This window comes from Cavia porcellus, unplaced genomic scaffold (assembly GCF_034190915.1).
Source record: "Cavia porcellus strain 051 isolate PalLab524CR breed Dunkin Hartley unplaced genomic scaffold, mCavPor4.1 scaffold_39, whole genome shotgun sequence".
NCBI classification, from domain to species: Eukaryota; Metazoa; Chordata; class Mammalia; order Rodentia; family Caviidae; genus Cavia; species Cavia porcellus.
The window spans coordinates 10,953,923-10,974,196 of NW_026947522.1; positions in this window are offsets into that span (position 1 = coordinate 10,953,923).

Below are 20,274 nucleotides of genomic sequence, written 5' to 3' on the forward strand. Positions count from 1 at the left end.
CGCACCACCCCGTGATGTTTTTCTCACTCCTACTAGTGAATCTAATGTGACACACACCCATACAATGCGCACCACCCCGTGATGTTTTTCTCACTGCTACTAATGAATGTAATGTAACACACACCCATACAATGCGCACCACCCCGTGATGTTATTCTCACTCCTACTAGTGAATCTAATGTGACACACACCCATACAATGCGCACCACCCCGTGATGTTTTTCTCACTCCTAGTAGTGAATCTAATGTGACACACACCCATGCAATGCGCAGCACCCCGTGATGTTTTTCTCACTGCTACTAGTGAATCTAATGTAACACACACCCATACAATGCGCACCACCCCGTGATGTTTTTCTCACTGCTACTAGTGAATCTAATGTAACACACACCCATACAATGCGCACCACCCCGTGATGTTTTTCTCACTGCTACTAGTGAATGTAATGTAACACACACCCATACAATGCGCACCACCCCGTGATGTTTTTCTCACTGCTACTAGTGAATGTAATGTAACACACACCCATACAATGCGCACCACCCCGTGATGTTTTTCTCACTGCTACTAGTGAATCTAATGTAACACACACCCATACAATGCGCACCACCCCGTGATGTTTTTCTCACTCCTACTAGTGAATCTAATGTAACACACACCCATACAATGCGCACCACCCCGTGATGTTTTTCTCACTGCTACTAGTGAATCTAATGTAACACACACCCATACAATGCGCACCACCCCGTGATGTTTTTCTCAATGCTACTAGTGAATCTAATGTAACACACACCCATACAATGCGCACCACCCCGTGATGTTTTTCTCACTGCTACTAGTGAATATAATGTAACACACACCCAAACAATGGGCACCACCCCGTGATGTTTTTCTCACTGCTACTAGTGAATCTAATGTAACACACACCCATACAATGCGCACCACCCCGTGATGTTTTTCTCACTCGTACTAGTGAATCTAATGTGACACACACCCATACAATGCGCACCACCCCGTGATGTTTTTCTCACTCCTAGTAGTGAATCTAATGTGACACACACCCATGCAATGCGCAGCACCCCGTGATGTTTTTCTCATTGCTACTAGTGAATCTAGTGTAACACACACCCATGCAATGCGCAGCACCCCGTGATGTTTTTCTCACTGCTACTAGTGAATCTAATGTAACACACACCCATACAATTCACACCACCCCGTGATGTTTTTCTCACTGCTACTAGTGAATCTAATGTAACACATACCCATACAATGCGCACCACCCCGTGATGTTTTTCTCACTGCTACTAGTGAATGTAATGTAACACACACCCATACAATGCGCACCACCCCGTGATGTTTTTCTCACTGCTACTAGTGAATGTAATGTAACACACACCCATACAATGCGCACCACCCCGTGATGTTTTTCTCAATGCTACTAGTGAATCTAATGTAACACACACCCATACAATGCGCAACACCCCGTGATGTTTTTCTCACTGCTACTAGTGAATCTAATGTAACACATACCCATACAATGCGCACCACCCCGTGATGTTTTTCTCACTGCTACTAGTGAATGTAATGTAACACACACCCATACAATGCGCACCACCCCGTGATGTTTTTCTCACTGCTACTAGTGAATGTAATGTAACACACACCCATACAATGCGCACCACCCCGTGATGTTTTTCTCACTGCTACTAGTGAATCTAATGTAACACACACCCATACAATGCGCACCACCCCGTGATGTTTTTCTCACTCCTACCAGTGAATCTAATGTAACACACACCCATACAATGCGCACCACCCCGTGATGTTTTTCTCACTGCTACTAGTGAATCTAATGTAACACACACCCATACAATGCGCACCACCCCGTGATGTTTTTCTCAATGCTACTAGTGAATCTAATGTAACACACACCCATACAATGCGCACCACCCCGTGATGTTTTTCTCACTGCTACTAGTGAATCTAATGTAACACACACCCATACAATGCGCACCACCCCGTGATGTTTTTCTCACTCCTACCAGTGAATCTAATGTAACACACACCCATACAATGCGCACCACCCCGTGATGTTTTTCTCACTGCTACTAGTGAATCTAATGTAACACACACCCATACAATGCGCACCACCCCGTGATGTTTTTCTCAATGCTACTAGTGAATCTAATGTAACACACACCCATACAATGCGCACCACCCCGTGATGTTTTTCTCACTGCTACTAGTGAATCTAATGTAACACACACCCATACAATGCGCACCACCCCGTGATGTTTTTCTCACTCCTACTAGTGAATCTAAAGTGACACACACCCATACAATGCGCACCACCCCGTGATGTTTTTCTCACTCCTAGTAGTGAATCTAATGTGACACACACCCATGCAATGCGCAGCACCCCGTGATGTTTTTCTCACTGCTACTAGTGAATCTAATGTAACACACACCCATACAATGCACACCACCCCGTGATGTTTTTCTCACTGCTACTAGTGAATCTAATGTAACACACACCCATACAATGCGCACCACCCCGTGATGTTTTTCTCACTGCTACTAGTGAATGTAATGTAACACACACCCATACAATGCGCACCACCCCGTGATGTTTTTCTCACTGCTACTAGTGAATGTAATGTAACACACACCCATACAATGCGCACCACCCCGTGATGTTTTTCTCAATGCTACTAGTGAATCTAATGTAACACACACCCATACAATGCGCAACACCCCGTGATGTTTTTCTTACTGCTACTAGTGAATCTAATGTAACACACACCCATGCAATGCGCAGCACCCCGTGATGTTTTTCTCACTGCTACTAGTGAATCTAATGTAACACACACCCATACAATGCACACCACCCCGTGATGTTTTTCTCACTGCTACTAGTGAATCTAATGTAACACACACCCATACAATGCGCACCACCCCGTGATGTTTTTCTCACTGCTACTAGTGAATGTAATGTAACACACACCCATACAATGCGCACCACCCCGTGATGTTTTTCTCACTGCTACTAGTGAATGTAATGTAACACACACCCATACAATGCGCACCACCCCGTGATGTTTTTCTCAATGCTACTAGTGAATCTAATGTAACACACACCCATACAATGCGCAATACCCCGTGATGTTTTTCTCACTGCTACTAGTGAATCTAATGTAACACATACCCATACAATGCGCACCACCCCGTGATGTTTTTCTCACTGCTACTAGTGAATGTAATGTAACACACACCCATACAATGCGCACCACCCCGTGATGTTTTTCTCACTGCTACTAGTGAATCTAATGTAACACACACCCATACAATGCGCACCACCCCGTGATGTTTTTCTCAATGCTACTAGTGAATCTAATGTAACACACACCCATACAATGCGCACCACCCCGTGATGTTTTTCTCACTGCTACTAGTGAATGTAATGTAACACACACCCATACAATGCGCACCACCCCGTGATGTTTTTCTCACTCCTACTAGTGAATCTAATGTGACACACACCCATACAATGCGCACCACCCCGTGATGTTTTTCTCACTCCTACTAGTGAATCTAATGTGACACACACCCATACAATGCGCACCACCCCGTGATGTTTTTCTCACTCCTACTAGTGAATCTAATGTGACACACACCCATACAATGCGCACCACCCCGTGATGTTATTCTCACTCCTACTAGTGAATCTAATGTGACACACACCCATACAATGCGCACCACCCCGTGATGTTTTTCTCACTCCTAGTAGTGAATCTAATGTGACACACACCCATGCAATGCGCAGCACCCCGTGATGTTTTTCTCATTGCTACTAGTGAATCTAGTGTAACACACACCCATGCAATGCGCAGCACCCCGTGATGTTTTTCTCACTGCTACTAGTGAATCTAATGTAACACACACCCATACAATTCACACCACCCCGTGATGTTTTTCTCACTGCTACTAGTGAATCTAATGTAACACATACCCATACAATGCGCACCACCCCGTGATGTTTTTCTCACTGCTACTAGTGAATGTAATGTAACACACACCCATACAATGCGCACCACCCCGTGATGTTTTTCTCACTGCTACTAGTGAATGTAATGTAACACACACCCATACAATGCGCACCACCCCGTGATGTTTTTCTCAATGCTACTAGTGAATCTAATGTAACACACACCCATACAATGCGCAACACCCCGTGATGTTTTTCTCACTGCTACTAGTGAATCTAATGTAACACATACCCATACAATGCGCACCACCCCGTGATGTTTTTCTCACTGCTACTAGTGAATGTAATGTAACACACACCCATACAATGCGCACCACCCCGTGATGTTTTTCTCACTGCTACTAGTGAATGTAATGTAACACACACCCATACAATGCGCACCACCCCGTGATGTTTTTCTCACTGCTACTAGTGAATCTAATGTAACACACACCCATACAATGCGCACCACCCCGTGATGTTTTTCTCACTCCTACCAGTGAATCTAATGTAACACACACCCATACAATGCGCACCACCCCGTGATGTTTTTCTCACTGCTACTAGTGAATCTAATGTAACACACACCCATACAATGCGCACCACCCCGTGATGTTTTTCTCAATGCTACTAGTGAATCTAATGTAACACACACCCATACAATGCGCACCACCCCGTGATGTTTTTCTCACTGCTACTAGTGAATCTAATGTAACACACACCCATACAATGCGCACCACCCCGTGATGTTTTTCTCACTCCTACCAGTGAATCTAATGTAACACACACCCATACAATGCGCACCACCCCGTGATGTTTTTCTCACTGCTACTAGTGAATCTAATGTAACACACACCCATACAATGCGCACCACCCCGTGATGTTTTTCTCAATGCTACTAGTGAATCTAATGTAACACACACCCATACAATGCGCACCACCCCGTGATGTTTTTCTCACTGCTACTAGTGAATCTAATGTAACACACACCCATACAATGCGCACCACCCCGTGATGTTTTTCTCACTCCTACTAGTGAATCTAAAGTGACACACACCCATACAATGCGCACCACCCCGTGATGTTTTTCTCACTCCTAGTAGTGAATCTAATGTGACACACACCCATGCAATGCGCAGCACCCCGTGATGTTTTTCTCACTGCTACTAGTGAATCTAATGTAACACACACCCATACAATGCACACCACCCCGTGATGTTTTTCTCACTGCTACTAGTGAATCTAATGTAACACACACCCATACAATGCGCACCACCCCGTGATGTTTTTCTCACTGCTACTAGTGAATGTAATGTAACACACACCCATACAATGCGCACCACCCCGTGATGTTTTTCTCACTGCTACTAGTGAATGTAATGTAACACACACCCATACAATGCGCACCACCCCGTGATGTTTTTCTCAATGCTACTAGTGAATCTAATGTAACACACACCCATACAATGCGCAACACCCCGTGATGTTTTTCTTACTGCTACTAGTGAATCTAATGTAACACACACCCATGCAATGCGCAGCACCCCGTGATGTTTTTCTCACTGCTACTAGTGAATCTAATGTAACACACACCCATACAATGCACACCACCCCGTGATGTTTTTCTCACTGCTACTAGTGAATCTAATGTAACACACACCCATACAATGCGCACCACCCCGTGATGTTTTTCTCACTGCTACTAGTGAATGTAATGTAACACACACCCATACAATGCGCACCACCCCGTGATGTTTTTCTCACTGCTACTAGTGAATGTAATGTAACACACACCCATACAATGCGCACCACCCCGTGATGTTTTTCTCAATGCTACTAGTGAATCTAATGTAACACACACCCATACAATGCGCAATACCCCGTGATGTTTTTCTCACTGCTACTAGTGAATCTAATGTAACACATACCCATACAATGCGCACCACCCCGTGATGTTTTTCTCACTGCTACTAGTGAATGTAATGTAACACACACCCATACAATGCGCACCACCCCGTGATGTTTTTCTCACTGCTACTAGTGAATCTAATGTAACACACACCCATACAATGCGCACCACCCCGTGATGTTTTTCTCAATGCTACTAGTGAATCTAATGTAACACACACCCATACAATGCGCACCACCCCGTGATGTTTTTCTCACTGCTACTAGTGAATGTAATGTAACACACACCCATACAATGCGCACCACCCCGTGATGTTTTTCTCACTCCTACTAGTGAATCTAATGTGACACACACCCATACAATGCGCACCACCCCGTGATGTTTTTCTCACTCCTACTAGTGAATCTAATGTGACACACACCCATACAATGCGCACCACCCCGTGATGTTTTTCTCACTCCTACTAGTGAATCTAATGTGACACACACCCATACAATGCGCACCACCCCGTGATGTTATTCTCACTCCTACTAGTGAATCTAATGTGACACACACCCATGCAATGCGCACCACCCCGTGATGTTTTTCTCACTCCTAGTAGTGAATCTAATGTGACACACACCCATGCAATGCGCAGCACCCCGTGATGTTTTTCTCACTGCTACTAGTGAATCTAATGTAACACACACCCATACAATGCGCACCACCCCGTGATGTTTTTCTCACTGCTACTAGTGAATCTAATGTAACACATACCCATACAATGCGCACCACCCCGTGATGTTTTTCTCACTGCTACTAGTGAATGTAATGTAACACACACCCATACAATGCGCACCACCCCGTGATGTTTTTCTCCCTGCTACTAGTGAATCTAATGTAACACACACCCATACAATGCGCACCACCCCGTGATGTTTTTCTCACTCCTACTAGTGAATCTAATGTAACACACACCCATACAATGCGCACCACCCCGTGATGTTTTTCTCACTGCTACTAGTGAATCTAATGTAACACACACCCATACAATGCGCACCACCCCGTGATGTTTTTCTCAATGCTACTAGTGAATCTAATGTAACACACACCCATACAATGCGCACCACCCCGTGATGTTTTTCTCACTGCTACTAGTGAATCTAATGTAACACACACCCAAACAATGCGCACCACCCCGTGATGTTTTTCTCACTGCTACTAGTGAATCTAATGTAACACACACCCATACAATGTGCACCACCCCGTGATGTTTTTCTCACTCCTACTAGTGAATCTAATGTAACACACCCCCTTACAATGCGCACCACCCCGTGATGTTTTTCTCACTGCTACTAGTGATTGTAATGTAACACACACCCATACAATGCGCACCACCCCGTGATGTTTTTCTCCCTGCTACTAGTGAATGTAATGTAGTACACACCCATACAATGCGCACCACCCCGTGATGTTTTTCTCACTCCTACTAGTGAATCTAATGTGACACACACCCATACAATGCGCACCACCCCGTGATGTTTTTCTCACTCCTACTAGTGAATCTAATGTGACACACACCCATACAATGCGCACCACCCCGTGATGTTTTTCTCACTGCTACTAGTGAATGTAATGTAACACACACCCATACAATGCGCACCACCCGGTGATGTTTTTCTCACTGCTACTAGTGATTGTAATGTAACACACACCCATACAATGCGCACCACCCCGTGATGTTTTTCTCACTGCTACTAGTGAATGTAATGTAACACACACCCATACAATGCGCACCAACCCGTTATGTTTTTCTCACTCCTACTAGGGAATCTAATGAGACACACACACATACAATGCGAACCACCCCGTGATGTTTTTCTCACTCCTACTAGTGAATCTAATGTGACACACACCCATACAATGCGCACCACCCCGTGATGTTTTTCTCACTCCTACTAGTGAATGTAATGTAACACACACACATACAATGCGCACCACCCCGTGATGTTTTTCTCACTGCTACTAGTGAATCTAATGTAACACATACCCAAACAATGCGCACCACCCCGTGATGTTTTTCTCACTGCTACTAGTGAATGTAATGTAACACACACCCATACAATGCGCACCACCCCGTGATGTTTTTCTCACTGCTACTAGTGAATCTAATGTAACACACACCCATACAATGCGCACCACCCCGTGATGTTTTTCTCAATGCTACTAGTGAATCTAATGTAACACACACCCATACAATGCGCACCACCCCGTGATGTTTTTCTCACTGCTACTAGTGAATGTAATGTAACACACACCCATACAATGCGCACCACCCCGTGATGTTTTTCTCACTCCTACTAGTGAATCTAATGTGACACACACCCATACAATGCGCACCACCCCGTGATGTTTTTCTCACTCCTACTAGTGAATCTAATGTGACACACACCCATACAATGCGCACCACCCCGTGATGTTTTTCTCACTCCTACTAGTGAATCTAATGTGACACACACCCATACAATGCGCACCACCCTGTGATGTTTTTCTCACTGCTACTAGTGAATGTAATGTAACACACACCCATACATTGCGCACCACCCCGTGATGTTTTTCTCACTCCTACTAGTGAATCTAATGTGACACACACCCATACAATGCGCACCACCCCGTGATGTTTTTCTCACTCCTAGTAGTGAATCTAATGTGACACACACCCATGCAATGCGCAGCACCCCGTGATGTTTTTCTCACTGCTACTAGTGAATCTAATGTAACACACACCCATACAATGCGCATCACCCCGTGATGTTTTTCTCACTGCTACTAGTGAATCTAATGTAACACATACCCATACAATGCGCACCACCCCGTGATGTTTTTCTCACTGCTACTAGGGAATGTAATGTAACACACACCCATACAATGCGCACCACCCCGTGATGTTTTTCTCACAGCTACTAGTGAATGTAATGTAACACACACCCATACAATGCGCACCACCCCGTGATGTTTTTCTCACTGCTACTAGTGAATCTAATGTAACACACACCCATACAATGCGCACCACCCCGTGATGTTTTTCTCACTCCTACTAGTGAATCTAATGTATCACACACCCATACAATGCGCACCACCCCGTGATGTTTTTTCTCTGCTACTAGTGAATCTAATGTAACACACACCCATACAATGCGCACCACCCCGTGATGTTTTTCTCAATGCTACTAGTGAATCTAATGTAACACACACCCATACAATGCGCACCACCCCGTGATGTTTTTCTCACTGCTACTAGTGAATGTAATGTAACACACACCCATACAATGCGCACCACCCCGTGATGTTTTTCTCACTCCTACTAGTGAATCTAATGTGACACACACCCATACAATGCGCACCACCCCGTGATGTTTTTCTCACTCCTACTAGTGAATCTAATGTGACACACACCCATACAATGCGCACCACCCCGTGATGTTTTTCTCACTGCTACTAGTGAATGTAATGTAACACACACCCATACAATGCGCACCACCCCGTGATGTTTTTCTCACTGCTACTAGTGATTGTAATGTAACACACACCCATACAATGCGCACCACCCCGTGATGTTTTTCTCACTGCTACTAGTGAATGTAATGTAACACACACCCATACAATGCGCACCACCCCGTTATGTTTTTCTCACTCCTACTAGGGAATCTAATGAGACACACACACATACAATGCGCACCACCCCGTGATGTTTTTCTCACTCCTACTAGTGAATCTAATGTGACAACCACCCATACAATGCGCACCACCCCGTGATGTTTTTCTCACTCCTACTAGTGAATGTAATGTAACACACACACATACAATGCGCACCACCCCGTGATGTTTTTCTCATTCCTACTAGTGAATCTAATGTGACACACACCCATACAATGCGCACCACCCCGTGATATTTTTCTCACTGCTACTAGTGAATGTAATGTAACACACACCCATACAATGCGCACCACCCCGTGATGTTTTTCTCACTGCTACTAGTGAATGTAATGTAACACACACCCATACAATGCGCACCACCCCGTGATGTTTTTCTCACTCCTACTAGTGAATCTAATGTAACACACACCCATACAATGCGCACCACCCCGTGATGTTTTTCTCACTGCTACTAGTGAATGTAATGTAACACACACCCATACATTGCGCACCACCCCGTGATGTTTTTCTCACTGCTACTAGTGAATGTAATGTAACACACGCCCATACAAGGCGCACCACCCCGTGATGTTTTTCTCACTCCTACTAGTGAATCTAATGTAACACACGCCCATACAAGGCGCACCACCCCGTGATGTTTTTCTCACTCCTACTAGTGAATGTAATGTAACACACACCCATACAAGGCGCACCACCCCGTGATGTTTTTCTCACTCCTACTAGTGAATGTAATGTAACACACACCCATACAATGCGCACCACCCCGTGATGTTTTTCTCACTGCTACTAGTGAATGTAATGTAACACACACCCATACAATGCGCACCACCCCGTGATGTTTTTCTCACTGCTACTAGTGAATGTAATGTAACACACACCCATACAATGCGCACCACCCCGTGATGTTTTTCTCACTCCTACTAGTGAATCTAATGTGACACACACCCATACAATGCGCACCACCCCGTGATGTTTTTCTCACTCCTAGTAGTGAATCTAATGTGACACACACCCATGCAATGCGCAGCACCCCGTGATGTTTTTCTCACTGCTACTAGTGAATCTAATGTAACACACACCCATACAATGCGCACCACCCCGTGATGTTTTTCTCACTGCTACTAGTGAATCTAATGTAACACATACCCATACAATGCGCACCACCCCGTGATGTTTTTCTCACTGCTACTAGTGAATGTAATGTAACACACACCCATACAATGCGCACCACCCCGTGATGTTTTTCTCACTGCTACTAGTGAATCTAATGTAACACACACCCATACAATGCGCACCACCCCGTGATGTTTTTCTCACTGCTACTAGTGAATCTAATGTAACACACACCCATACAATGCGCACCACCCCGTGATGTTTTTCTCACTCCTACTAGTGAATCTAATGTAACACACACCCATACAATGCGCACCACCCCGTGATGTTTTTCTCACTGCTACTAGTGAATCTAATGTAACACACACCCATACAATGCGCACCACCCCGTGATGTTTTTCTCAATGCTACTAGTGAATCTAATGTAACACACACCCATACAATGCGCACCACCCCGTGATGTTTTTCTCACTGCTACTACTGAATCTAATGTAACACACACCCAAACAATGCGCACCACCCCGTGATGTTTTTCTCACTGCTACTAGTGAATCTAATGTAACACACACCCATACAATGTGCACCACCCCGTGATGTTTTTCTCACTCCTACTAGTGAATCTAATGTAACACACACCCATACAATGCGCACCACCCCGTGATGTTTTTCTCACTGCTACTAGTAATTGTAATGTAACACACACCCATACAATGGGCACCACCCCGTGATGTTTTTCTCCCTGCTACTAGTGAATGTAATGTAGTACACACCCATACAATGCGCAACACCCCGTGATGTTTTTCTCACTCCTACTAGTGAATCTAATGTGACACACACCCATACAATGCGCACCACCCCGTGATGTTTTTCTCACTCCTAGTAGTGCATCTAATGTGACACACACCCATGCAATGCGCAGCACCCCGTGATGTTTTTCTCACTGCTACTAGTGAATCTAATGTAACACACACCCATACAATGCGCACCACCCCGTGATGTTTTTCTCACTGCTACTAGTGAATCTAATGTAACACACACCCATACAATGCGCACCACCCCGTGATGTTTTTCTCACTGCTACTAGTGAATCTAATGTAACACACACCCAAACAATGCGCACCACCCCGTGATGTTTTTCTCACTGCTACTAGTGAATCTAATGTGACACACACCCATACAATGTGCACCACCCCGTGATGTTTTTCTCACTCCTACTAGTGAATCTAATGTAACACACACCCATACAATGCGCACCACCCCGTGATGTTTTTCTCACTGCTACTAGTGATTGTAATGTAACACACACCCATACAATGCGCACCACCCCGTGATGTTTTTCTCCCTGCTAATAGTGAATGTAATGTAGTACACACCCATACAATGCGCACCACCCCGTGATGTTTTTCTCACTCCTACTAGTGAATCTAATGTGACACACACCCATACAATGCGCACCACCCCGTGATGTTTTTCTCACTCCTAGTAGTGAATCTAATGTGACACACACCCATGCAATGCGCAGCACCCCGTGATGTTTTTCTCACTGCTACTAGTGAATCTAATGTAACACACACCCATACAATGCGCACCACCCCGTGATGTTTTTCTCACTGCTACTAGTGAATCTAATGTAACACACACCCAAACAATGCGCACCACCCCGTGATGTTTTTCTCACTGCTACTAGTGAATCTAATGTAACACACACCCATACAATGTGCACCACCCCGTGATGTTTTTCTCACTCCTACTAGTGAATCTAATGTAACACACACCCATACAATGCGCACCACCCCGTGATGTTTTTCTCCCTGCTAGTAGTGAATGTAATGTAGTACACACCCATACAATGCGCACCACCCCGTGATGTTTTTCTCACTCCTACTAGTGAATCTAATGTGACACACACCCATACAATGCGCACCACCCCGTGATGTTTTTCTCACTCCTAGTAGTGAATCTAATGTGACACACACCCATGCAATGCGCAGCACCCCGTGATGTTTTTCTCACTGCTACTAGTGAATCTAATGTAACACACACCCATACAATGCGCACCACCCCGTGATGTTTTTCTCACTGCTACTAGTGAATCTAATGTAACACATACCCATACAATGCGCACCACCCCGTGATGTTTTTCTCACTGCTACTAGTGAATGTAATGTAACACACACCCATACAATGCGCACCACCCCGTGATGTTTTTCTCACTGCTACTAGTGAATCTAATGTAACACACACCCATACAATGCGCACCACCCCGTGATGTTTTTCTCACTGCTACTAGTGAATCTAATGTAACACACACCCATACAATGCGCACCACCCCGTGATGTTTTTCTCACTCCTACTAGTGAATGTAATGTAACACACACCCATACAATGCGCACCACCCCGTGATGTTTTTCTCACTGCTACTAGTGAATGTAATGTAACACACACCCATACAATGCGCACCACCCCGTGATGTTTTTCTCAATGCTACTAGTGAATCTAATGTAACACACACCCATACAATGCGCACCACCCCGTGATGTTTTTCTCACTGCTACTAGTGATTGTAATGTAACACACACCCATACAATGCGCACCACCCCGTGATGTTTTTCTCCCTGCTACTAGTGAATGTAATGTAGTACACACCCATACAATGCGCACCACCCCGTGATGTTTTTCTCACTCCTACTAGTGAATCTAATGTGACACACACCCATACAATGCGCACCACCCCGTGATGTTTTTCTCACTCCTACTAGTGAATCTAATGTGACACACACCCATACAATGCGCACCACCCCGTGATGTTTTTCTCACTGCTACTAGTGAATGTAATGTAACACACACCCATACAATGCGCACCACCCCGTGATGTTTTTCTCACTGCTACTAGTGATTGTAATGTAACACACACCCATACAATGCGCACCACCCCGTGATGTTTTTCTCACTGCTACTAGTGAATGTAATGTAACACACACCCATACAATGCGCACCACCCCGTTATGTTTTTCTCACTCCTACTAGGGAATCTAATGAGACACACACACATACAATGCGCACCACCCCGTGATGTTTTTCTCACTCCTACTAGTGAATCTAATGTGACACACACCCATACAATGCGCACCACCCCGTGATGTTTTTCTCACTCCTACTAGTGAATGTAATGTAACACACACACATACAATGCGCACCACCCCGTGATGTTTTTCTCACTCCTACTAGTGAATCTAATGTGACACACACCCATACAATGCGCACCACCCCGTGATATTTTTCTCACTGCTACTAGTGAATGTAATGTAACACACACCCATACAATGCGCACCACCCCGTGATGTTTTTCTCACTGCTACTAGTGAATGTAATGTAACACACACCCATACAATGCGCACCACCCCGTGATGTTTTTCTCACTCCTACTAGTGAATCTAATGTAACACACACCCATACAATGCGCACCACCCCGTGATGTTTTTCTCACTCCTACTAGTGAATCTAATGTAACACACCCCCATACAAGGCGCACCACCCCGTGATGTTTTTCTCACTCCTACTAGTGAATGTAATGTAACACACACCCATACAAGGCGCACCACCCCGTGATGTTTTTCTCACTCCTACTAGTGAATGTAATGTAACACACACCCATACAATGCGCACCACCCTGTGATGTTTTTCTCACTGCTACTAGTGAATGTAATGTAACACACACCCATACAATGCGCACCACCCCGTGATGTTTTTCTCACTGCTACTAGTGAATGTAATGTAACACACACCCATACAATGCGCACCACCGCGTGATGTTTTTCTCACTCCTACTAGTGAATCTAATGTGACACACACCCATACAATGCGCACCACCCCGTGATGTTTTTCTCACTCCTAGTAGTGAATCTAATGTGACACACACCCATGCAATGCGCAGCACCCCGTGATGTTTTTCTCACTGCTACTAGTGAATCTAATGTAACACACACCCATACAATGCGCACCACCCCGTGATGTTTTTCTCACTGCTACTAGTGAATCTAATGTAACACATACCCATACAATGCGCACCACCCCGTGATGTTTTTCTCACTGCTACTAGTGAATGTAATGTAATACACACCCATACAATGCGCACCACCCCGTGATGTTTTTTTCACTGCTACTAGTGAATGTAATGTAACACACACCCATACAATGCGCACCACCCCGTGATGTTTTTCTCACTGCTACTAGTGAATCTAATGTAACACACACTCATACAATGCGCACCACCCTGTGATGTTTTTCTCACTCCTACTAGTGAATCTAATGTAACACACACCCATACAATGCGCACCACCCCGTGATGTTTTTCTCACTGCTACTAGTGAATCTAATGTAACACACACCCATACAATGCGCACCACCCCGTGATGTTTTTCTCAATGCTACTAGTGAATCTAATGTAACACACACCCATACAATGCGCACCACCCCGTGATGTTTTTCTCACTGCTACTAGTGAATCTAATGTAACACACACCCAAACAATGCGCACCACCCCGTGATGTTTTTCTCACTGCTACTAGTGAATCTAATGTAACACACACCCATACAATGTGCACCACCCCGTGATGTTTTTCTCACTACTACTAGTGAATCTAATGTAACACACACCCATACAATGCGCACCACCCCGTGATGTTTTTCTCACTGCTACTAGTGAATGTAATGTAACACACACCCATACAATGCGCACCTCCCCGTGATGTTTTTCTCACTCCTACTAGTGAATGTAATGTAACACACACCCATACAATGCGCACCTCCCCGTGATGTTTTTCTCACTCCTACTAGTGAATGTAATGTAACACACACCCATACAATGCGCACCTCCCCGTGATGTTTTTCTCACTCCTACTAGTGAATCTAATGTAACACACACCCATACAATGCGCAACACCCCGTGATGTTTTGCTCACTCCTACTAGAGAATGTAATGTAACACACACCCATACAATGCGCAACACCCCGTGATGTTTTTCTCACTGCTACTAGTGAATGTAATGTAACACACACCCATACAATGCGCACCACCCCGTGATGTTTTTCTCACTCCTACTAGTGAATGTAATGTAACACACACCCATACAATGCGCACCACCCCGTGATGTTTTTCTCACTGCTACTAGTGAATGTAATGTAACACACACCCATACAATGCGCACCACCCCGTGATGTTTTTCTCACTGCTACTAGTGAATGTAATGTAACACACACCCATACAATGCTCACCACACCGTGATGTTTTTCTCACTCCTACTAGTGAATCTAATGTAACACACACCCATACAATGCGCACCACCCCGTGATGTTTTTCTCACTCCTACTAGAGAATGTAATGTAACACACACCCATACAATGCGCACCACCCCGTGATGTTTTTCTCACTCCTACTAGTGAATCTAATGTAACACACACCCATACAATGTGCACCACCCCGTGATGTTTTTCTCACTCCTACTAGTGAATCTAATGTAACACACACCCATACAATGCGCACCACCCCGTGATGTTTTTCTCACTGCTACTAGTGAATGTAATGTAACACACACCCATACAATGCGCACCTCCCCGTGATGTTTTTCTCACTGCTACTAGTGATTGTAATGTAACACACACCCATACAATGCGCACCACCCCGTGATGTTTTTCTCCCTGCTACTAGTGAATGTAATGTAGTACACACCCATACAATGCGCACCACCCCGTTATGTTTTTCTCACTCCTACTAGGGAATCTAATGAAACACACACACATACAATGCGCACCACCCCGTGATGTTTTTCTCACTCCTACTAGTGAATCTAATGTGACACACACCCATACAATGCGCACCACCCCGTGATGTTTTTCTCACTGCTACTAGTGAATCTAATGTAACACACACCCATACAATGCGCACCACCCCGTGATGTTTTTCTCACTGCTACTAGTGAATGTAATGTGACACACACCCATACAATGCGCACCACCCCGTGATGTTTTTCTCACTCCTACTAGGGAATCTAATGAGACACACACACATACAATGTGCACCACCCCGTGATGTTTTTCTCACTCCTACTAGTGAATCTAATGTGACACACACCCATACAATGCGCACCACCCCGTGATGTTTTTCTCACTCCTACTAGTGAATCTAATGTAACACACACCCATACAATGCGCACCACCCCGTGATTTTTTCTCACTCCTACTAGTGAATCAAATGTAACACACAGCCATACAATGCGCACCACCCCGTGATGTTTTTCTCACTGCTACTAGTGAATCTAATGTAACACACACCCATACAATGCGCACCACCACGTGATGTTTTTCTCACTGCTACTAGTGAATGTAATGTAACACACACCCATACAATGCGCACCACCCCGTGATGTTTTTCTCACTGCTACTAGTGAATGTAATGTAACACACACCCATACAATGCGCACCACCCCGTGATGTTTTTCTCACTCCTACTAGTGCATCTAATGTAACACACACCCATACAATGCGCACCACCCCGTGATGTTTTTCTCACTCCTACTAGTGAATGTAATGTAACACACACCCATACAATGCGCACCTCCCCGTGATGTTTTTCTCACTCCTACTAGTGAATCTAATGTAACACACACCCATACAATGCGCACCACCCCGTGATGTTTTTCTCACTCCTACTAGAGAATGTAATGTAACACACACCCATACAATGCGCAACACCCCGTGATGTTTTTCTCACTCCTACTAGTGAATCTAATGTAACACACACCCATACAATGCACACCACCCCGTGATGTTTTTCTCACTCCTACTAGTGTATCTAATATAACACACACCCATACAATTCGCACCACCCAGTGATGATTTTCTCACTCCTACTAGTGAATGTAATGTAACACACACCCATACAATGCGCACCACCCCGTGATGTTTTTCTCACTCCTACTAGTGAATGTAATGTAACACACACCCATACAATGCGCACCACCCCGTGATTTTTTTCTCACTCCTACTAGTGAATCTAATGTAACACACACCCATACAATGCGCACCACCCCGTGATGTTTTTCTCACTCCTACTAGAGAATGTAATGTAACACACACCCATACAATGCGCACCACCCCGTGATGTTTTTCTCACTCCTACTAGTGAATCTAATGTAACACACACCCATACAATGCACACCACCCCGTGATGTTTTTCTCACTCCTACTAGTGTATCTAATATAACACACACCCATACAATGCGCACCACCCCGTGATGATTTTCTCACTCCTACTAGTGAATGTAATGTAACACACACACATACAATGCGCACCACCCCGTGATGTTTTTCTCACTCCTACTAGTGAATCTAATGTAACACACACCCATACAAGGCGCACCACCCCGTTATGTTTTTCTCACTCCTACTAGTGAATGTAATGTAACACACACCCATACAATGCGCACCACCCCGTGATATTTTTCTCACTCCTACTAGTGAATCAAATGTAACACACAGCCATACAATGCGCACCACCCCGTGATGTTTTTCTCACTGCTACTAGTGAATCTAATGTAACACACACCCATACAATGCGCACCACCCCGTGATGTTTTTCTCACTGCTACTAGTGAATCTAATGTAACACACACCCATACAATGCGCACCACAGCGTGATGTTTTTCTCACTGCTACTAGTGAATGTAATGTAACACACACCCATACAATGCGCACAACCCCGTGATGTTTTTCTCACTGCTACTAGTGAATCTAATGTAACACACACCCATACAATGCGCACCACCCCGTGATGTTTTTCTCACTGCTACTAGTGAATATAATGTAACACACACCCATACAATGCGCACCACCCCGTGATGTTTTTCTCACTGCTACTAGTGAATCTAATGTAACACACGCCCATACAATGCGCACCACCCCGTGATGTTTTTCTCACTGCTACTAGTGAATGTAATGTAACAGACGCCCATACAAGGCGCACCACCCCGTGATGTTTTTCTCACTGCTACTAGTGAATGTAATGTAACACACGCCCATACAATGCGCACCACCCCGTGATGTTTTTCTCACTGCTACTAGTGAATGTAATGTAACACACACCCATACAATGCGCACCACCCCGTGATGTTTTTCTCACTGCTACTAGTGAATGTAATGTAACACACACCCATACAATGCGCACCACCCCGTGATGTTTTTCTCACTTCTACTAGTGAATGTAATGTAACACACACCCATACAATGCGCACCACCCCGTGATGTTTTTCTCACTCCTACTAGTGAATCTAATGTAACACACACCCATACAATGCGCACCACCCCGTGATGTTTTTCTCACTCCTACTAGAGAATGTAATGTAACACACACCCATACAATGCGCACCACCCCGTGATGTTTTTCTCACTCCTACTAGTGAATCTAATGTAACACACACCCATACAATGCACACCACCCCGTGATGTTTTTCTAACTCCTACTAGTGTATCTAATATAACACACACCCATACAATGCGCACCACACCGTGATGATTTTCTCACTCCTACCAGTGAATGTAATGTAACACACACCCATACAATGCGCACCACCCCGTGATGTTTTTCTCACTCCTACTAGTGAATCTAATGTAACACACACCCATACAAGGCGCACCACCCCGTTATGTTTTTCTCACTCCTACTAGTGAATGTAATGTAACACACACCCATACAATGCGCACCACCCCGTGATGTTTTTCTCACTCCTACTGGTGAATGTAATGTAACACACACCCATACAATGCGCACCACCCCGTGATGTTTTTCTCACTCCTACTGGTGAATGTAATGTAACACACACCCATACAAGGCTCACCACCCTGTGATGTTTTTCTCACTCCTACTGGTGAATGTAATGTAACACACACCCATACAAGGCGCACCACCCCGTGATGTTTTTCTCTCTCCTACCTGTGAATGTAATGTAACACACACCCATACAATGCACACCACCCCGTGATGTTTTTCTCACTCCTACTAGTGTATCTAATATAACACACACCCATACAATGCGCACCACCCCGTGATGATTTTCTCACTCCTACTAGTGAATGTAATGTAACACACACCCATACAATGCGCACCACCCCGTGATGTTTTTCTCACTCCTACTAGTGAATCTAATGTAACACACACCCATACAAGGCGCACCACCCCGTGATGTTTTTCTCACTCCTACTGGTGAATGTAATGTAACACACACCCATACAATGCGCACCACCCCGTGATGTTTTTCTCACTCCTACTGGTGAATGTAATGTAACACACACCCATACAAGGCTCACCACCCTGTGATGTTTTTCTCACTCCTTCTGGTGAATGTAATGTAACACACACCCATACAAGGCGCACCACCCCGTGATGTTTTTCTCTCTCCTACTAGTGAATGTAATGTAACACACACCCATACAAGGCGCACCACCCCGTGATGTTTTTCTCACTCCTACTAGTGAATG